The sequence below is a fragment of the Helianthus annuus genome, chromosome 7 (assembly GCF_002127325.2).
Source record: "Helianthus annuus cultivar XRQ/B chromosome 7, HanXRQr2.0-SUNRISE, whole genome shotgun sequence".
NCBI lineage: Eukaryota > Viridiplantae > Streptophyta > Magnoliopsida > Asterales > Asteraceae > Helianthus > Helianthus annuus.
Genome location: NC_035439.2, coordinates 55627375 through 55648914, shown reverse-complemented (window position 1 = coordinate 55648914; position 21540 = coordinate 55627375). Strand labels below are relative to the sequence as shown.

The window sequence follows — 21540 nt, the reverse complement described above, 5'->3', positions numbered from 1 at the left end:
CATTATGGTAACCATAAGTCACTATAAGGCGTCATTAGCGTAAAACTATGTTCGGATGGTTAACTATGCGCTATGCCAAGTCTTACATGCCCAATAATCCCTAAACATGTTACTAAATCAGGTTATATTTCGAAATTATGTTCACATAGTCAAAATACGGATTTATGCTTCAAAAGGGCATTTTGGTCATTTCCTATGGGCATACAAGCTAACAAGCATATGACTAACCAATCCTATGTGATCATAAGGTATAACCTCAATGGTTATTACCTATGTAACTATGATCACTAAGTGTGCTTGGTCGGACCCTAAAGATCGACCAAACGGGTCGGGTTCGGAAGTATAAGCGGTTGTTTAGACCGCTTACCTTACGACCCTAAACAAGCACAAACTAATAGTGTCGTTTTAGACACGTCAAAGCATGTCTAACCTACTGATTTGGTATCAAAACAAAGTGTTTTGATACCCTAAAGTAGTTCCGAGGCAAAATGCGTGCTAAAACGCATTTTGACCGAAACTTTGACTCGACACTACAACTAGCTAACGTGGTAATCAGCAGCTATAACCGCGAAGGATTATAACTATCGTGATTACAATCACGTTTCAAAGTTCAATTGAACTTTGACTTGACCAATTGATGGTCAAAACCGAAAGTCAAACTGTTGGCCAAACTGTTTGACTTTCTGCTTAAACATAAAGAACAAGCATGAAAGAAGACTTACAAAGGGTCCTAGCTATCTTTTCTACAAAGAATAAAGTTGCAAGCAGATTAGAAAGCTCCCAAATCAGATAAGAGATGAGAAATGAGAGGAATGAGCAAAGAATTGAGGAGTTTGGCCAACTATTTATACTTGTTGGTGATCAACAAGATCATGACAAGTGGTTTGTTTAGCCATTAAGCAATGAATCACAACCATACAAGTGTTAGGAGCAGGTGCAAAGCCTTGGAGAGGTGGTAACTTGGCTACCACACAAAGAAATTGCAAGATTGGCCCTTGAATTTACAAACTGATGCTGAAAACAAACTTTCTGCCCAGACGTGATCGTCGCGTAGCGCGACGGCATAGGCAGGAGGTGGTCGCGCTACGCTACCATGTGTCAGATTCAACAAAGTTTCAAAAATGACAGAAATGGTCCCTGCACGTGTTTAAGCTTGTTTTCGACGTTTTTAACCTCCGTTAAGCCATTTTCAAGGCTCCACAAGGTCGTTAAAGTGTAGGGGACCTAAAATATGCTCAAAAACATCTCGGATGTCGGTTCGTTTGGTTGTACGGTCACGTTGTTCGGTTATTTACGACGAAACTCGAACGGACGCGTGTACGATCCAAAATGCGCGACGAATGGCGTTTTCGCATCCGAATCACTAAAATAAAAATATTTTAGTGTGTACAAAAATTTTGGATGTCCAGATGTGTCCAGAATGTAAGATATGCGCGAAAATGCAAACTTACGCCGTTTTTGACACTTTTAGTCCCTGTAAGATCACGTAAGCATGTTTTCGCACACCGAACCTATCAACGCTTATTTCTAAGCCATGTTTAGGTTATATATGGTATGTTTAACTTATGATCACGTTCTGGACTTTTCGTTACCCTACGAATCGGTAGACTTTTGCAAGTTGACGCAAATAGTCCCTGAGAGCGAATAAACTTGTTTTTGCCATACCAAAGCCTTTAAAACTTATTTCTAAGTTATATAAAGGTTATTTAAGGTATGTTAAGTCTATGATGATGTTCCGGAGTGTTTGTCGCGTTTAACTGATTGCGTTCACGCACCAGTTTGCGTATAACTTTCCAGAAAGCGATTTAAAGCTTGAAATCGAATTGGATCGAATTGTAAAATCATCAAACACATAAAACACATATAATAACACCAAAGCACATTGGTTTATTGATAACTAACATTGTTTTGCATTGTTTATCGATTAAAGAGCACAGTTGTCACAGTCTCCCCTACTTTAGGAAATTTCGTCCCGAAATTTTAACTAGAGGAAACTTGTGAGAACAATTGCGGATATTTCGCCTTCATTTGGTCCTCACGTTCCCAAGTAAACTCTGGGCCACGTTTGGATACTGTCACACCCCCAAAATCCACCCGCGGAGTACCACCGCTTGGAGGCGTGACATGACCAGGATCATGCCATCAATCATATCAAACATAGCATTTAATAATAATAAAAGTAATTAAGGTAGTTCATCATGACATGATTGATGTTTCAAAACCAAACATTTTTTAAGTAGCGGAAGCATAGTAATGTAAACTCAAAATAGTTATCAGTTCAATTATCGTTCATGATCCGAATCCCACAACGTCCTGCTCCTCCCTGTGCAAGCTCCATAATGTACCTAAGGTCCTGCAAGGCATGCAGCAAAAAGTCAACAACTAGTTGAGCGAGTTCACAGAAAGTAAGTTCGTAATAATCATGCGTAAGTTCATCTAATAAGGCTTCCCAAGCAAGAATATTCTATTGGTGAGGGATTCTCACGTTTATCCTTTATAACGGGGCTTCCCATTATGGTACTTACTAGACTATTTCCAACCATGTGTTCTTCTTAAACCGAGAACAGGAATACGTACAGGGTCACGCAGGATTTACGTGACGTGCCCTTCCCCGAGGACAGTGGTACGTGTGGGGGCTGCGCAGGATTTATGCAGCGTGTCCTTCCGACCCGGAAGACAGTAGAAGGTATTGGGTTACGCAGGATTTACGTAACGTGTCCTCCCGACCCGGGAGACAATTGGCAATTACTGGGTTACGCAGGATTTACGTAACGTGTCCTGACTATCCTGAGGACGATGGCCTATAGTCTAGTGATTGCGTAAGTACGAGAAATCATTCCATATCAAATCATTCCAACCCAATTCCCACCCGGGAATCCCATGCCTTGGCTGTGTGAACTCACCTTGGATTGCTCGGCAGATACACAAAGAGTACAGGTAAGCTAGTAAATGGTCAACCACGTCCTATCATGGTTATTATTCAAGTCAGGTTTTGACTAAGGTAGTACATGTATGCATCACATAATATAACACGTTACTTTCACATATAAATCATGGCAACGTTTGACAGTTAAGCAATACAAGTGACAATCACAACACATTTACATGCACGATTAGAATAAGCCCAATAGTACCCGGCCCAACGATATAGCAGTCCAACCGAATATACTTATGGCCCAATACATTAAACAGTCAATTGCATAAGTCTAATTATTTGGCCCAATTGATTGGGCCCGTGACAGTGTAGGCCCAAAACAGTGTACGTGCACAACTGGTCTCGAGTCGCAACCGGCGATCTCGAGTCGCAACAGGGGGTTACGAGTCGCAACTGTGGTTTCGGCTCGTCATGGTCCAGTTACGAGTCGCAACAAGACTCGCAACCGTGGTTGCGGCTCGTGCTGCTGTGGTCTCGAGTCGCAATCCAGACTCGCAACCTCGGTCTCGTGTTGTGCTGCTGTGTGTGAGGTTCCGAGTCGCAACTGGACTCGCAACCATGCTAAGTCTATCAACTCGTAACCATCTTCCTGATTTCATGCAGATCGGTTACAGGCATTTACACAAATCAATTAACATAATTGGTTTCCATGTTTATCAAATCAATTAACAGTTTCCAACAAATCATACAACATATTATCGATCAAATGGGTTTTTATCCTCAAATCCTTATGAACCCTAGCCGGAACATACATGAACATCACTTAAAAACATAACAATTTACATGAACATGCATCATCACATTCAACCCGGAACATATAGCACATCGACTGGTTTTTCATGCATCAACGATTACCATTTGATTTATATCATACCATCCGATTCTTGTGAACATTAACCATACATGTGAGCCGATTAACACGTAATTACATCACAGCCGAATATATATTCATACATTCGATTCTACGTTAAGATCATAACATCATCATCACATAAAATCAATTCATGATAGCCAATTTACAAGAACATACATACGTAGATCATATAGTTCATCAAATCATCAACCCTAATCATTCAAGTCTAAGCATGTAATCATACAATAAGCAAAACAATACAAACACTAACCGAGATGTAGGAATCGGTTGAATGAGTGCCGTCGGGTTTCCAAGCAAAACGAGAGAGAGAGAGATAGAGAGCAAGTAGGGTTTGTGTGTGTTAATGTGTTTTGCAAAACAATGAAATCAAATCCCTACACTTGGTTTTGTGTTTGCGAGTGGGGAGTGGGCCGAGCCCAACTCGGCTGCCTAATGGGTCCGCGTACAAGGTGTGGCCCAAATGACTTGTGCGCTCGAGTATAGTGTTGTGCGATCGGATCAAGTTGTGCGGTTTGGGCTCGTTTAACATACATAAATACAATCACATAACATATAGCACCATGCACATAATAACATAATCACATAGTTATTCAATTAATAACGTTCTCATAAACACGTGTCGTTACACAAAGTAAGTCTAAAGTTCGAGTTGTCACATTATCCCCAACTAATTAGAAATTTCGTCCCGAAATTTGGTATGCACTCACTGAGGAAGCTAGGTAAGTTATAACGTTCACTGGTTTTCCTGGGGTGTCACATCCTCCCCCCGTTGATCTGTAATTTCGTCCCGAAATTCCGAAGTAGTAGCTTCAGCCTCAGCAGTGGTTGCATTGGTTCTGAATAACTGGGGGTACTTTTCTGTCATCCTGTCTTCGCGTTCCCAGGTGTACTCTGGGCCACGTTTGGAGTTCCAACGTACTCGAACAAGAGGGATTCTCTTGCTTTTGAGGACCTTCACATCCCGGTCCGTGATTTCTACTGGTTCCTCGACGAACTGCAACCGCTCGTCGATAGTGAGTTCCTTAAAAGGAATGATGAGGGTTTCATCTGATAGGCACTTCTTTAGGTTCGACACATGAAAGACATTGTGAACTGCCCCGAGTTCAGCTGGTAGGTTCAACTTGTAGGCCACCTTGCCAATCTTTTCTATGATTTCGAATGGTCCGACGTACCGCGGATTTAGTTTGCCCCGTTTGCCAAAACGTACCACACCCTTCCAGGGTGAAACTTTTAATAAAACCCGGTCCCCGACCTGAAATTCCAATGGCTTTCTACGCTTATCCGCGTAGGCTTTCTGACGGTCGCGTGCTGCCGCCATGCGTTGTCGCATCTGTGCGATCTTTTCTGTGGCGTCCACTACAATCTCCGGACCCGTAATCTGACTATCCCCCACCTCTTCCCAACAGAGAGGTGACCGGCATTTACGCCCGTACAATGCCTCGAATGGAGCGGCTTGTATGCTGGTGTGATAACTGTTATTGTAAGAAAACTCCACCAAAGGGAGGTGCTTTTCCCAGCCGTTGCCGAAATCGATAACGCATGCCCGAAGCATGTCTTCAAGAGTTTGAATCGTTCGCTCAGACTGCCCATCCGTCTGAGGATGATATGCTGTGCTCATGTCTAATCGTGAGCCGAAAGATTTATGCATCGCTTGCCATAGTTCTGACGTGAATCGTGCATCTCGATCCGAAATGATGGATGTGGGCACCCCGTGCCTCGAAACAACTTCTTTAAGGTAAACGTCTGCTAGAGTGGAGAACTTATCTGTTTCTTTTATAGGTAGGAAGTGTGCAGACTTGGTGAGTCGATCCACGATCACCCATATGGTATCATTCCCACGCTGGGATCTGGGTAAGCCTGTGACAAAATCCATGGAAATTTCTTCCCATTTCCATTGAGGTATCCTAGGCTGCTGAAGTAGGCCAGCTGGTTTCTGGTATTCGACCTTGACTCTCGCACAGGTCAAACATTTTCCAACGTATGTAGCGATGTGGGCCTTCATACTAGGCCACCAGTATGTAGTACTGATGTCGTGGTACATTTTGTCCGACCCTGGATGTACCGAGTAACGAGACTTGTGAGCTTCGTCCATTACAAGTTCGCGTAGACCGCCATAAAGTGGGACTCAAATACGCCCCGTTACATAGTAGGCGCCGTCTGCCTTCTGTTCTAATCGTTGTCGTGAGCCGCGTAGGGCTTCAGCCTTGACGTTTTCTGGTTTCAATGCTTCTGCCTGAGCATCCCGTATCTGTGCAGGAAGGCTAGACTGAATCGTAAGCTGTAGCGCTCGCACGCGCTTCGGTAAGGTGTCCTTTCGACTAAGAGCGTCAGCCACCACATTGGCTTTGCTTGGATGGTACTTGATAGCGCATTCGTAATCGTTGAGTAGCTCGACCCATCGTCGTTGACGCATATTCAATTCCTTTTGCTTAAGAATATGCTCGAGACTCCTGTGATCGGTGTAAATCGTGCACCTGGTACCGTACAGGTAGTGTCGCCATATCTTAAGCGCGAAAACAACAGCTCCCAGCTCTAAATCGTGTGTCGTGTAGTTCCGTTCATGAACCTTTAGTTGACGAGAGGCGTAGGCAATAACTTTATCCCGCTGCATCAATACGCAACCCAGACCCTGTATCGATGCGTCACAATATACTACAAAGTCATCTGTGCCCTCTGGCAATGAAAGAATAGGTGCGCTGCAAAGTCTATCCTTTAGGTACTGAAAAGCAGTCTCCTAGGGCTCTCCCCAGCGATAAACGACACCCTTCTGTTTCAGTAGCGTAAGCGGCTGAGCAATCTTTGAGAAATCCTTGATAAACCGTCTGTAATAACCTGCCAAACCCAAGAATTGGCGTATTTCCGTTGGCGTACGTGGTGCAGGCCAGTTTCTGATCGAATCTACTTTGGATGGATCAGCATGGATCCCATCCCTGTTTACCACATGGCCTAAGAAGTGGACTTCACGAAGCCAGAAGTCGCATTTAGAAAGCTTGGCGTACAGCTGTTCCTTCCGAAGGAGTTCCAAAATAAGGCGAAGATGCTGCTCGAGTTCCTCCTGACTCTTGGAGTAATTTAGAATGTCGTCGATGAATACTATGACGAACTTTCCAAGGTAGGGTTTGCACGCCCTGTTCATAAGGTCCATAAATACAGCAGGCGTGTTTGTTAATCCAAATGGCATGACGAGAAACTCGTAGTGACCGTAACGAGTTCTGAAGGCTGTCTTGGAGACGTCCTCATCCCGGACTCTCAGCTGATGATACCCTGACCTCAAGTCTATCTTGGAATAGTAACTCGACCCTTGCAACTGGTCGAATAAGTCGTCGATGCGCGGAAGAGGATAACGGTTCTTCACCGTCACCTTGTTGAGTTCACGGTAGTCGATGCACATTCTGAACGTACCGTCTTTCTTTCTCACGACAAGTACTGGAGCTCCCCAAGGCGAAGAGCTTGGACGAATAAAGCCCTTTTCCAAGAGCTCTTGCAGCTGTTTTGACAGTTCTTCCAATTCAGTTGAAGCTAAGCGATACGGTGTGTGAGCTATAGGTGCTGTCCAGAACTATAGGAATGAGGTCGGTAGGGAACGTCTGACCAGCGAGGATAAGATTACAACTCTGAACTAAGTATAGCTTCTAGACTTTTACCATTAACTAACACTACGACACGTTGGGTGTTCAAGGGAGTTGGTGTATGATTTATCATTCGACTAACTTCAAGGACATATAATTGGTATTCACACCCGACTCGAACAATATAGTAACATAGAAGTCGACAAGAAGAAACTTACCCATTATTACGTTAAGATCGTCCCTTGCATCACCCTGATCCATCCCGAACACACGGCCATGGGCGTCATTGTTTCCATTGTTTCTCCCGCCGCTAGCCCCATTGTCGTTCCTGCTTCCAGGGTCGTGGTTCTGGTTCTGGTTCCAGTTCAATTGTGGATAGTGTCTCTCATAGTGATCCTTTGTACTAGACTGAAAACATTCTCTGAAACTTTGCTGCTGCCACTGAGCCTGTGGGGCTTGAGGCTGTTGTTGTCGTTGTTCCTGACTTACAGGACGTGAGTTTCAACAATCCTTAGCTTCATGTCCAATCTTGAGACATCTCTGACATCGCTCCTTGCGACACCGTCCGCCGTGGTGTCTGTTACAAATGCTGCACCATGGATGAATTCCTCGATATCTTTTCTGCCCATGATTACTAGAAAACTGATGTCTGTGCCAATGGTAGTCATCTATCTCTTGCTTCTGCGTCAGAGGCTGGACCAAAATTAATCCCGTGCTCAGGTCTTCATCCCACTTGCGTTTGTTATCTCTAGAAGTGCATGCAGTATCGGTCTTAGCACGTTTCGGTAATTTGTTCTGTTCTACAGCCTGGTCTGTGAGACGATGAGCCAGTCGAGTGACTTGCTGGATAGTGCCAAGGTTAGCTGTGGTCATAAGACTCTGAATTTCGGGTACTAGACCCTTGAGATACAGTTCGATGCGTTTGGTGGGAGGGTCTACCATAGTAGGACAAAATGTGGCTAACTCGTTTGATCTCCTCGTATAAACTTCAATTTCAGACCCCACCATCTGTAGGTTGAGGAACTCTTCTTCTAGTTTGTGGATGTCTTCTCGACTACAAAACTCTTCCTTAATTAAATCCTTAAACTCTTTCCAGGGAGTGGCGTTAGCAGCTGCCAGCCCTAACATTTGAACCTGTGCTTCCCACCAGGTTAATGCAACACCTTCGAGTGTTCTAGTAGCAAACTTCACTCTACGAGACTCAGGGCAATCATGCACCTCGAAGTCAGTTTCGAGCCTTTCGAACCAATGGAGGAGTCCAACCGCTCCCTCCGTGCCGCTGAAGGTACTTGGATGACAGTCCATGAAATTCTTGAAAGTGCAGACTGGTTGCTGTGCGGGTTGACCTATTGTGTACGAATAGGGCAAAGTTTAAATACAAGGGCTAGTTTAGGAATGTAGGATCTAAAGATCCTAGCGTAAGTTATGACTACAGGTTATACTACCTGCTTGAGCAGCTGCAAGTGCCGCAGCAACTTGAGCTTGAACGAGAGCCTCTAGCTGGGCTTGTGTCATGTTAATTCTTCCAGACATGATCTTCATAGTAAAAAAAGTAACGTGAGTGAGAGTGGTTTGCGAGTAGGGCGATGACAGAAAAGAGCAAGCACGTAGGGATTTTCATGTAATAGTGTCATGTGTATCTAAGCGCAATACGAGCAAAGTTCTACATAGTTCTAGCATACAGGCAATAAACATAAACCATATTACCTAGGATGTCGAGTCTTGCACGTGGAGCGAAGCGTCGTTGTGGATCGTTGAGAGCACTGTTCTGGTTATAGTCTGGTTTTAATAAAAAAACGTTTTCCCATATTAAAACCTAGTTCTCTATAACCAATGGCTCTGATACCAATCTGTCACACCCCCAAAATCCACCCGCGGAGTACCACCGCTTGGAGGCGTGACATGACCAGGATCAAGCCATCAATCATATCAAACATAGCATTTAATAATAATAAAAGTAATTAAGGTAGTTCATCATGACATGATTGATGTTTCAAAACCAAACATTGTTTAAGTAGCGGAAGCATAGTAATGTAAACTCAAAATAGTTATCAGTTCAATTATCGTTCATGATCCGAATCCCACAACGACCTGCTCCTCCCTGTGCAAGCTCCATAATGTACCTAAGGTCCTGCAAGGCATGCAACAAAAAGTCAACAACTAGTTGAGCGAGTTCACAGAAAGTAAGTTCGTAATAATCATGCGTAAGTTCATCTAATAAGGCTTCCCAAGCAAGAATATTCTATTGGTGAGGGATTCTCACGTTTATCCTTTATAACGGGGCTTCCCATTATGGTACTTACTAGACTATTTCCAACCATGTGTTCTTCTTAAACCGAGAACAGGAATACGTACAGGGTCACGCAGGATTTACGTGACGTGCCCTTCCCCGAGGACAGTGGTACGTGTGGGGGCTGCGCAGGATTTACGCAGCGTGTCCTTCCGACCCGGAAGACAGTAGAAGGTATTGGGTTACGCAGGATTTACGTAACGTGTCCTCCCGACCCGGGAGACAATTGGCAATTACTGGGTTACGCAGGATTTACGTAACGTGTCCTGACTATCCTGAGGACGATGGCCTATAGTCTAGTGATTGCGTAAGTACGAGAAATCATTCCATATCAAATCATTCCAACCCAATTCCCACCCGGGAATCCCATGCCTTGGCTGTGTGAACTCACCTTGGATTGCTCGGCAGATACACAAAGAGTACAGGTAAGCTAGTAAATGGTCAACCACGTCCTATCATGGTTATTATTCAAGTCAGGTTTTGACTAAGGTAGTACATGTATGCATCACGTAATATAACACGTTACTTTCACATATAAATCATGGCAACGTTTGACAGTTAAGCAATACAAGTGACAATCACAACACATTTACATGCACGATTAGAATAAGCCCAATAGTACCCGGCCCAACGATATAGCAGTCCAACCGAATATACTTATGGCCCAATACATTAAACAGTCAATTGCATAAGTCCAATTATTTGGCCCAATTGATTGGGCCCGTGACAGTGTAGGCCCAAAACAGTGTACGTGCACAACTGGTCTCGAGTCGCAACCGGCGATCTCGAGTCGCAACAGGGGGTTACGAGTCGCAACTGTGGTTTCGGCTCGTCATGGTCCAGTTACGAGTCGCAACATGACTCGCAACCGTGGTTGCGGCTCGTGCTGCTGTGGTCTCGAGTCGCAATCCGGACTTGCAACCTCGGTCCCGTGTTGTGCTGCTGTGTGTGAGGTTCCGAGTCGCAACTGGACTCGCAACCGTGCTAAGTCTATCAACTCGTAACCATCTTCCTGATTTCATGCAGATCGGTTACAGGCATTTACACAAATCAATAAACATAATTGGTTTCCATGTTTATCAAATCAATTAACAGTTTCCAACAAATCATACAACATATTATCGATCAAATGGGTTTTTATCCTCAAATCCTTATGGACCCTAGCCGGAACATACATGAACATCACTTAAAAACATAACAATTTACATGAACATGCATCATCACATTCAACCCGGAACATATAGCACATCGACTGGTTTTTCATGCATCAACGATTACCATTTGATTTATATCATACCATCCGATTCTTGTGAACATTAACCATACATGTGAGCCGATTAACACGTAATTACATCACAGCCGAATATATATTCATACATTCGATTCTACGTTAAGATCATAACATCATCATCACATAAAATCAATTCATGATAGCCGATTTACAAGAACATACATACGTAGATCATATAGTTCATCAAATCATCAACCCTAATCATTCAAGTCTAAGCATGTAATCATACAATAAGCAAAACAATACAAAAACTAACCGAGATGTAGGAATCGGTTGAATGAGTGCCGTCGGGTTTCCAAGCAAAACGAGAGAGAGAGAGATAGAGAGCAAGTAGGGGTTGTGTGTGTTAATGTGTTTTGCAAAACAATGAAATCAAATCCCTACACTTGGTTTTGTGTTTGCGAGTGGGGAGTGGGCCGAGCCCAACTCGGCTGCCTAATGGGTCCGCGTACAAGGTGTGGCCCAAATGACTTATGCGCTCGAGTATAGTGTTGTGCGATCGGATCAAGTTGTGCGGTTTGGGCTCGTTTAACATACATAAATACAATCACATAACATATAGCACCATGCACATAATAACATAATCACATAGTTATTCAATTAATAACGTTCTCATAAACACGTGTCGTTACACAAAGTAAGTCTAAAGTTCGAGTTGTCACATTATCCCCAACTAATTAGAAATTTCGTCCCAAAATTTGGTATGCACTCACTGAGGAAGCTAGGTAAGTTATAACGTTCACTGGTTTTCCTGGGGTGTCACAGATACCCAACGAACTTTGACTAATTTAAATCCGTTTGTTTATCAACTGTTTGAATGTACAGTCCATTATCTCCACAGGTTTCTCGACAAAGTGTATCGTTTCATCGATTTGGATCTCGTCGAGAGGAATGTGAAGATCAGCATCAGCTAAACACTTTCGCAAATTGGACACGTGAAAAGTCTGATGAATATTTCCAAGCTCTAAAGGTAGCTCAAGTCGATAGGCAACCTTTCCAACTCTTTCAACAATCTTAAATGGTCCAACATATCGCGGTGCAAGTTTTCCTTTCCTTCCAAATCTCACCACTCCCTTCCAAGGTGACACCTTGAGTAGGACATGGTCTCTGACTTGAAACTCTAAGGACTTGCGTCGTAAATCCGCATGACTCTTTTGACGGCTTCTAGCTGTCACAAGATTATCACGAATTTTCTTGACTTTGTCTGTCGTTTCCAGAATGAGTTCAGGTCCAGTAAGCTGAACCTCACCGATCTCATTCCAACAAACAGGTGAACGACATTTTCGACCGTAAAGAGCTTCGAATGGTGCCATAGTAATGCTAGCATGATAACTATTGTTGTAAGAGAACTCGATCAATGGCAGATGAGAACCTCTATTACCACCAAAGTCGATCACACATTCTCTAAGCGTATCCTCCAAAGTTTGAATCGTCCTCTCGGATTGTCCATCTGTTTGGGGATGATAAGCAGTGCTTAGATTTAGTTGGGTTCCCATAGCAGATTGTATGGTTTCAAAAAAAAAAATGAGATGAAAATCGAGCATCACGATCGGAAATGATATCCAAAGGAACACCATGTCGTGATACAATCTCATCAACATAAATCTTTGCAAGTTTATCAGCAGATAGATCCTCATGAATTGCAATCCTAGAGAAGTTCGTAATGAAACGACGATAATAACCAGCGAGACCAAGAAAAGAACGAACTTCTGTGGGTGTCGTAGGTGTATTCCAATCCTTAATTGTTGCAATTTTGGATGAATACCCTGCTCGTTGACTATATGTCCCAAGAACTAAACTTCTTTAAGCCAGAATTCACACTCAGAGAATTTAGCAAAAAGTTGTTCCTTCTTTAGGAGTTCGAGAGTCGAACGAAGGTGTTGCTAGTGGTCGGCTCGAGACTTCGAATAAATAAGAATATCATCGATGAACACAATGATGAACTTGTCTAAATAAGGTTTACAGACCCTATTCATTAAGTCCATAAAGATAGCTGGAGCATTTGTCAAACCAAAGGCATGACAGTAAACTCATAGTGTCCATATCTCGTGCGGAATGCAGTTTTGGGAATATCTTCTTCGTATACACGAAGTTGATGATACCCAGAACGCAGGTCGATCTTGGAAAAATAGGTAGCACCTTGCAGCTGATCAAAGAGATCATCGATTCGAGGTAGGGACTATCGATTCTTGATGGTAAGCTTATCAAGCTCACGAAAATCGATACACATTCGAAAAAATCGTTTAAGGTTTTTAGGGAAGATCACAAGTGATCATGGAAATGACAGAACCACAGGAGCAGTTTGTCTTTGTGTTGACATTACAAGGTTGCATCAAACATTCACACAATTGCAGTAGTTTAAAATAAAATCACAATTTTTATTTATATAACAACCGCATTGTCTTTAAATGTTAAAAGATAACAACCAAAAGAAATACAAAATACTAATTGTTTATTGCTGCATCATCGATCGCCTCGTTGATGTTAAACACTCGTCCACGAGCGGGATTCACGTTCGCGTTCGGATTTGGGTTAACATTCGCATTCGCGTTCGCATTTACTAATCTCGGGCAATTGTTGCGGAAATGACCCATTTCTCCGCAATTGAAACATGAACCAGGTGGGAATCTCGCAGCATTCCCTTGAGCTTGAGCTGGAACCTGGGCAGCCTGATTTTGACCAAAACGACAAGTATTGGCCAAATGCCCAAGCCTACCGCACGTAGCACACTGTTTACAGGACTGTTGGGCAACATGGTGAACATTACATCGAGTGCAGTGAGGTGCAGTACCAGCATATGCTTTCTTCGCAGGAGGTTGAGTTGGTGGGTTCTGAGCAGTTTGATTGGTGACAACAAAGTTTTGGGAAGCCTTGCGCTTCCTTGACTTTTTCGAAGACTCACCCTGCTGCTTACCCTTACCCTTTTCCTTATCAGAATCAGTTGACTCCTTTTTATCACCCTTGCGGGTGAGTTTACCCTTCCTGACTTGGGACTCAGTCAGGGTAGCAGACAACTCGATTGCTTGACGAACGGTAGTAGGATTAACGCCAGTCAGAATGTCCTGAATGGAATCGGGTAAACCATCGATATACCTCTCGATTGCCTTATCCAACGGGGTAACCATCGTGGGACACAACAAACTAAGCTCCTCAAATCGATCCGTATAAGCACGGTGTTCTCCCTCGACTTGTTTCAAATCGTCAAATTCTCGTTCCAACACTCGAATCTCGTGTCGAGGACAGAACTCTCTCATCATGAGAGCTCGGAGCTCTTCCCAAGTTTGTGCTAGTGCCACTTCGGCACCCCTATCACGCATCACTCCGTTCCACCATGTAAGAGCTCGCTTCTCGAACACACTTGAAGCAAACTCAACTTTGCGCGCATTCGGACATTGCACATGTCTGAATGTGCTCTCGATACTCTCAAACCATTGCAGGAGCGCGGTTGCTCCTTGTGACCCAGAAAACTTAAGCGGCTTCGCAGAATTAAAATTCTTGAAATTACATGGTGCATTGTTGTTGTTATTATTGTTATTGTTGTATAATTCGTGGATTTGGGTCACGATGCCTGGAAGTACAACAGCCATTTGCTGAGAGACAAGGGTTGCGACTTCCTCAGCAGTAAAAGTTTGAGCATCACGTCGAGGAGGCATTGTCTAACAAGGAAACATGGGAAACGAGTGAGGTTGACAATTGGAGGAACAAAAGAGGCAATGAAAACACCGACAAAACACAAGGAAGGCGATCATTCGTTCGTTACCTCGAACAAACAAACGACACGCAGTGACAAATCAAAGTAAATGGGTCATAATAATGTATCACCGAAGACATGCTCGCCTATAAGTGAATACTCACCCCAAGAGTTCCCAGGTAAGAGTGACTGGTCCGATAATGCGGATTTGTACGAACACTCTAGCCTTAGACAGAAAACTCAGGGTACAAGCATTCACTCTTCCAGTTTGCACGTGTTCACATTATTTAGACCCAAACTTTGACGAGATTTAGAAAATTCAGAAGGCACTTAGCCAAAGATGGATCAAACCAGAAGGGTTCAAACCATATAACAAAGGGTTCAAAACCTTATAACAGGAGGTTCAAAACCTAGTAATCAATCATCCAAGGATAGATGATTAATTTTCGAAGCGGATTCGTTATTGTGTTCTCGTTGTGGTTATCACCTAAGGATAGGTGACGGTATTGTTTTAAAATCTAAACACAAGTAAACTTGTGTTGGGGTCCTAGAAAGTTATAGTCTAGGTCAAAGCATTGCTAATAACCTAATTCCCTATAACCATTGGCTCTGATACCAACTCTTCTGTCACACCCCGGCCGCGTTAAAACAACAAACCGCGGCGGAAACGCCGGGGAGTGAGGCGACAGAATTATTGTTCCACAACCATGGTAGTTAAAAGTTTTGTTTTATTGAAATATTAGGAAATGTTCATTGTCATTAAACCAAACAAACAAACTACATATTGTTTATAATTGTTTTTAAGTCACTAAGGCCTTGTCTAGATCCTAAGTGAACTCGCTTCCTAGCAAGCAACATCAAGCAATACCACCTGAAACATATGTAAAAATATAAAGTCAGCAAAGAAATGTTGGCGAGTACATAGGTTTTATGGGAGTATCGGATTCATGGCTCATTTATATGTTGCAGTATCTCGTTAGACTACAAGAGTCAAAATACAAACCTTGTTTTGAAAAGTGTATTGCAACATAAATAACCAACACAAATCAAATTGGTTATAGTTTATAAAATCTCGTAGCCATGACTCTTAACTCAAAAATATTTGTTTTAGTATAACAACTTGTAAACATCTCGTAAAAACTCGTTAATAAAACTCGTATGGTTTATATCGTTTCGAAAACCTCGTTGTGTGATATCGTTTCAAATCGTTTTCCCAAGTGCACTAAATAATGACACGCAATGTAATATGATAGAATCACTTATATATAAGAAGTACCAGCGGAGTATCTACCATGATTCTATCATACTACACCCATCCCATTATTTAATCACTACCCAAAGCCAATCGTTTAATTCGTTTATCTCGTTTCAAATTGTGTATCTCGTTTCAAATCGTTTAACTCGACCCAAAATCGTATTCGTTTTAATAGTGAAAAATACTTTTGGTCGTCTCGTTAACAACATTCAAACCTTCGTGACTCGTTTAACTCGTTTCTCGTTTCGTATTAACAAACCACCAAAGGGTAAGTTAACAATCATCAGGTTCGGTCGTTACCTACATAACCCCCACACATAACCATGGGTGTAGTCTGATAACGGGATTTGTTAGATCCTATGGTACCATAACCTAATACTGGTCGGCTTGATCAGAGCTAATGAATGTCATTTGTTATGTAAATACAACCAACAAGTCTTGTTCACCTTATTGAAATCGTTATTAATTTTGTATAAACCATCTTAATCGTTTTTGAAATCATCGTTTAAACCTTGAAAATCGTTTTGTACATATGATTCACCCCAAAACAATTGAAAACAGTAAAATAGGGGAACTATGTACTCACTTGGGATTGCTAATTAGTCTTGAGAATAAGACCAATTTAAGCTCCAAGGGTCACGGAATCAACCGGCACCTAGTATAGTAACTATGTTAATAAATCGGCTCCTAAATCGGGAGATAGGATAGAATGAGGTTCTATAAATCAAATGAGTAATTGAACTCATATGGTATGATTTAATAGTCCCAACATTCTGATTAGAAAGCCTACCTAAGTGCTTTTGACCCGTTTCGACACATTATGGTAACATAAGTCACTATAAGGCGTCATTAGCGTAAAACTATGTTCGGATGGTTAACTATGTGCTATGCCAAGTCTTACATGCCCAATAATCCCTAAACATGTTACTAAATCAGGTTATATTTCGAAATTATGTTCACATAGTCAAAATACGGATTTATGCTTCAAAAGGGCATTTTGGTCATTTCCTATGGGCATACAAGCTAACAAGCATATGACTAACCAATCCTATGTGATCATAAGGTATAACCTCAGTGGTTATTACCTATGTAACTATGATCACTAAGTGTGCTTGGTCGGACCCTAAAGATCGACCAAACGGGTCAGGTTCGGAAGTATAAGCGGTTGTTTAGACCTCTTACCTTACGACCCTAAACAAGCACAAACTAATAGTGTCGTGTTAGACACGTCAAAGCATGTCTAACCTACTGATTTGGTATCAAAACAAAGTGTTTTGATACCCTAAAGTAGTTCCAAGGCAAAATGCGTGCTAAAACGCATTTTGACCGAAACTTTGACTCGACACTACAACTAGCTAACGTGGTAATCAGCAGCTATAACCGCGAAGGATTATAACTATCGTGATTACAATCACGTTTCAAAGTTCAATTGAACTTTGACTTGACCAATTGATGGTCAAAACCGAAAGTCAAACTGTTGGCCAAACTGTTTGACTTTCTGCTTAAACATAAAGAACAAGCATGAAAGAAGACTTACAAAGGGTCCTAGCTATCTTTTCTACAAAGAATAAAGTTCCAAGCAGATTAGAAAGCTCCCAAATCAGATAAGAGATGAGAAATGAGAGGAATGAGCAAAGAATTGAGGAGTTTGGCCAACTATTTATACATGTTGGTGATCAACAAGATCATGACAAGTGGTTTGTTTAGCCATTAAGCAATGAATCACAACCATACAAGTGTTAGGAGCAGGTGCAAAGCCTTGGAGAGGTGGTAACTTGGCTACCACACAAAGAAATTGCAAGATTGGCCCCTGAATTTACAAACTGATGCTGAAAACAAACTTTCTGCCCAGACGTGATCGTCGCGTAGCGCGACGGCATAGGCAGGAGGTGGTCGCGCTACGCTACCATGTGTCAGATTCAGCAAAGTTTCAAAAATGACAGAAATGGTCCCTGCACGTGTTTAAGCTTGTTTTCGACGTTTTTAACCTCCGTTAAGCCATTTTCAAGGCTCCACAAGGTCGTTAAAGTGTAGGGGACCTAAAATATGCTCAAAAACATCTCGGATGTCGGTTCGTTTGGTTGTACGGTCACGTTGTTCGGTTATTTACGACGAAACTCGAACGGACGCGTGTACGATCCAAAATGCGCGACGAATGGCGTTTTCGCATCCGAATCACTAAAATAAAAATATTTTAGTGTGTACAAAAATTTTGGATGTCCAGATGTGTCCAGAACGTAAGATATGCGCGAAAATGCAAACTTACGCCGTTTTTGACACTTTTAGTCCCTGTAAGATCATGTAAGCATGTTTTCGCACACCGAACCTATCAAAGCTTATTTCTAAGCCATGTTTAGGTTATATATGGTATGTTTAACTTATGATCAAGTTCCGGACTGTTCCTTACCCTACGAATCGGTAGACTTTTGCAAGTTGACGCAAATAGTCCCTGAGAGAGAATAAACTTGTTTTTGCCATACCAAAGCCTTTAAAACTTATTTCTAAGTTATATAAAGGTTATTTAAGGTATGTTAAGTCTATGATGATGTTCTGGAGTGTTTGTCGCGTTTAACTGATTGCGTTCACGCACCAGTTTTCGTATAACTTTCCAGAAAGCGATTTAAAGCTTGAAATCGAATCGGATCGAATTGTAAAATCATCAAACACATAAAACACATATAATAACACCAAAGCACATTGGTTTATTGATAAATAACATTGTTTTGCATTGTTTATCGATTAAAGAGCACAGTTGTCACAACCTAAGGGTAACATTTGGAGGGAGGTTAAGGCTACCTGAAATGCCTAAAATATTATTGTTTTGAACATCCCTGCAATGTGAATTTAGAGGAAGATTAGACACTTGTTGCAGATAGAGAAACAACAGTCACATGAAAATTGCAATATATACATCTTTCTCAACTTATACTCCCAGTTTGATGCTATAAACATTGATCCATAGGACTACTTTGTGACTATTGGAGGGTATTTAACACATTGTTCCAAATGTTACAGTTTCCATGGGATGGGGGAGTATTTATATATAGAGTTCATGGTAAAAGAAACTGTTTACAAATTTGAATTAGACGATGTGCATTAGAGGTGAAAATTTCGACAACTTGACTTATTAATGAGTTGACTTGGGTTTCTATTATTTCTCAAAACGGTCAGATAAAAACATTTAGCTAAAAGTACATTGGTAATTTTTATTTGCATACAACCTCCTAAATAGTTTTTATTAAAACATATACAAGTATTGCTTTAATAATATTATTTTTTATCACAATCAATAAATCAACGTATTCATTTATTTTTATAAAAATAATCACAACAATGCTACTGGTAAACCCACTTTGACCAGTAAAAATTTACAAAAGTTATTTGATCCAACTCCAGGTCATATTGGCCCGTTACCAGCTGATCAACCAGCTCACCCTTATACGCAAAAAGCAGGACAAAACATGCAGAGAGAGCAAAGAGAGAGGTTTCGAATTTCGAGTCTTACAAGGTTAGTTGTTCAGTTGAATTGAAAGTTCTATTTTGCCAAATAGTGGAAGGAACCGAGTCATTCAATAAATTGTTGAAAAGAGCCCTGTAGTGTGAAACCATTTCAAATAAGAATGTTCATCCATGATATATGTAAACATGCACAAATATTTATGCTTCTCAAAGTTTTACTTTGATTTGAGCAGAAAATACCTTCAACAAAGTACCATGCAGGACCTCCCCTAAAAAGAAGAATCCTCACAATCTTTGTAGATAAGGAAGGCCCAAAAAAGTGGGAGGAATAGTTCCAGTAAGCTCATTCGCTGATAGATATCTGCACGGTTTTATCACATAAAATTGTTCGTTTATCGAGTACTAAAAAAGACCCAAATTAAGTAATTAATAAAGAAAATAGAGTAATAGATTGGTAACCCTAGTCCCATAGGTACACCAATTAGTTTGTTAAAAATTGCGTGTTCGGATTTCCAAAGGCATTTCTTACTATTTTAAATTTTATATAAACTAAAAATTAGTGGATTACTACTCCATTAACCAAGAATAAAGAAAGATGAGAATTAAAAGACAATGTTTACTGGGTAAACGGGTATATATGTTTGGGTTTGAGTAAGTGGGCCTGTGGGTTCGTTTCCCATCCCTAGTAATTATAAGTGTTGTTACATTGTTGTGATGGCATCAGAAAGATTCATGTCTGGGATGGATCCATTAAGATTCAGGTCTCTGAAATGGATGATTGCCATATCATACATACAGATGCATACTAAAAGATGAAAAAAGAATTATTGCATCCTTACATACATACATATAAGCAAGATCAGGGAGGAATTGGTCCTTGTAGGGTGCAACTGATGCACGTGTGGTGTCGTATATTTATATATATATTTTTAGAGTCACACCCCTTTCTGCGGCGGAAGCACGAGGTGTGATCATGAAAGGTTCTCATTGCATACGAAAGGTAAACATACTACATGCTCGAAAAAATAACTTCAAATGCCAAACATTTCATAACTTGAAAACATAAGTTTAGTGTTTACATCACGAGATAGCATAAAACATTATCTGAAAAGTTTACAACTTTATTCAAAGATAAACATAAGCTACTTCCATGAGCAAGAGTAAGGCCCCGCGCACATCCACTTTAGTTACCTGAAATACATGTGAGTTTTTGGAAAAAACGTCAACATAATGTTGGTGTAAATTCATGCAGTTTTTGTATTGAATGCTTAAATACTTGAATGAAAACATGGTGTGTAACTCGTAAAGTGTATCTGTGACTGGGTACTATGAAAGTTTAACTGTAACTTGTAAAACGTATTTGTAACAGAGTACTATGAATGTTTGAGATCGCTAGTGGTTTGCAAGGCCACTAACATGTGTCACGACATAGGAAGCCACCAAACCTAGGCATTTTTGGTCGACTTTGACTGAGACACAAAAGCACTCATTGGTAGAAGTAGGCCAAGAATGGGGTTGCCTGAAACCCATTAGATCTAACCTTTTGTTCCACGGTCTGAATGTATACGTTGATTAATGGAGCTTATGGTACCCTATTCGGGACATGATCTAGAATGTTTCACTTGAATGTTTTTGTACTCCATCATACCATTTGTAAACATTGTAACATTTGTGACATGTATTTCACCCCCGAAGTTATAAAACCAAAAATAGTTAAAGAAAAGGGGGAGCATGAACTCACTACTTTGTGTTCCTTGCGTCGTAAACTTCACCGGGTTTTGCTTATAAAGCGTCGTGACCTATACGTGTTTTATTAACGTTAGTCACTAGACTTGTATCGCACAAGTGCAGGTCACTATCTTTTGTGTATTTGTTCTTGTGCTAAAAATAATTAATATTTTTAACTATGTGTCTTACTTATATTATTTTCTCAAAAATAAATATAAGTATCTTGTGTTTTTCACCCGAATTATGTATTTTGACCACAACTTCATTTCATGTCTATAACTTGTCCAAGTTATTTATTCTACCAAGTAATATATTTTCATAAATATATTTTCTTGTATTTGTCTAAGTATGTTGTATGTGTATTTTTGTATTTTTACTTCTCAAGAGTATTTAGTGTATTTTCAAGTCCTAATACACTATCACGTATAATACATACTACATACACTTA

At 41.2% G+C, this 21540-nt stretch overlaps 1 pseudogene; it reads right to left on the bottom strand.

Moving 5' to 3' along the window:
- Positions 1 to 21540, bottom strand: part of LOC110900691 — a 115161-nt pseudogene that overhangs the window by 87848 nt on the left and 5773 nt on the right.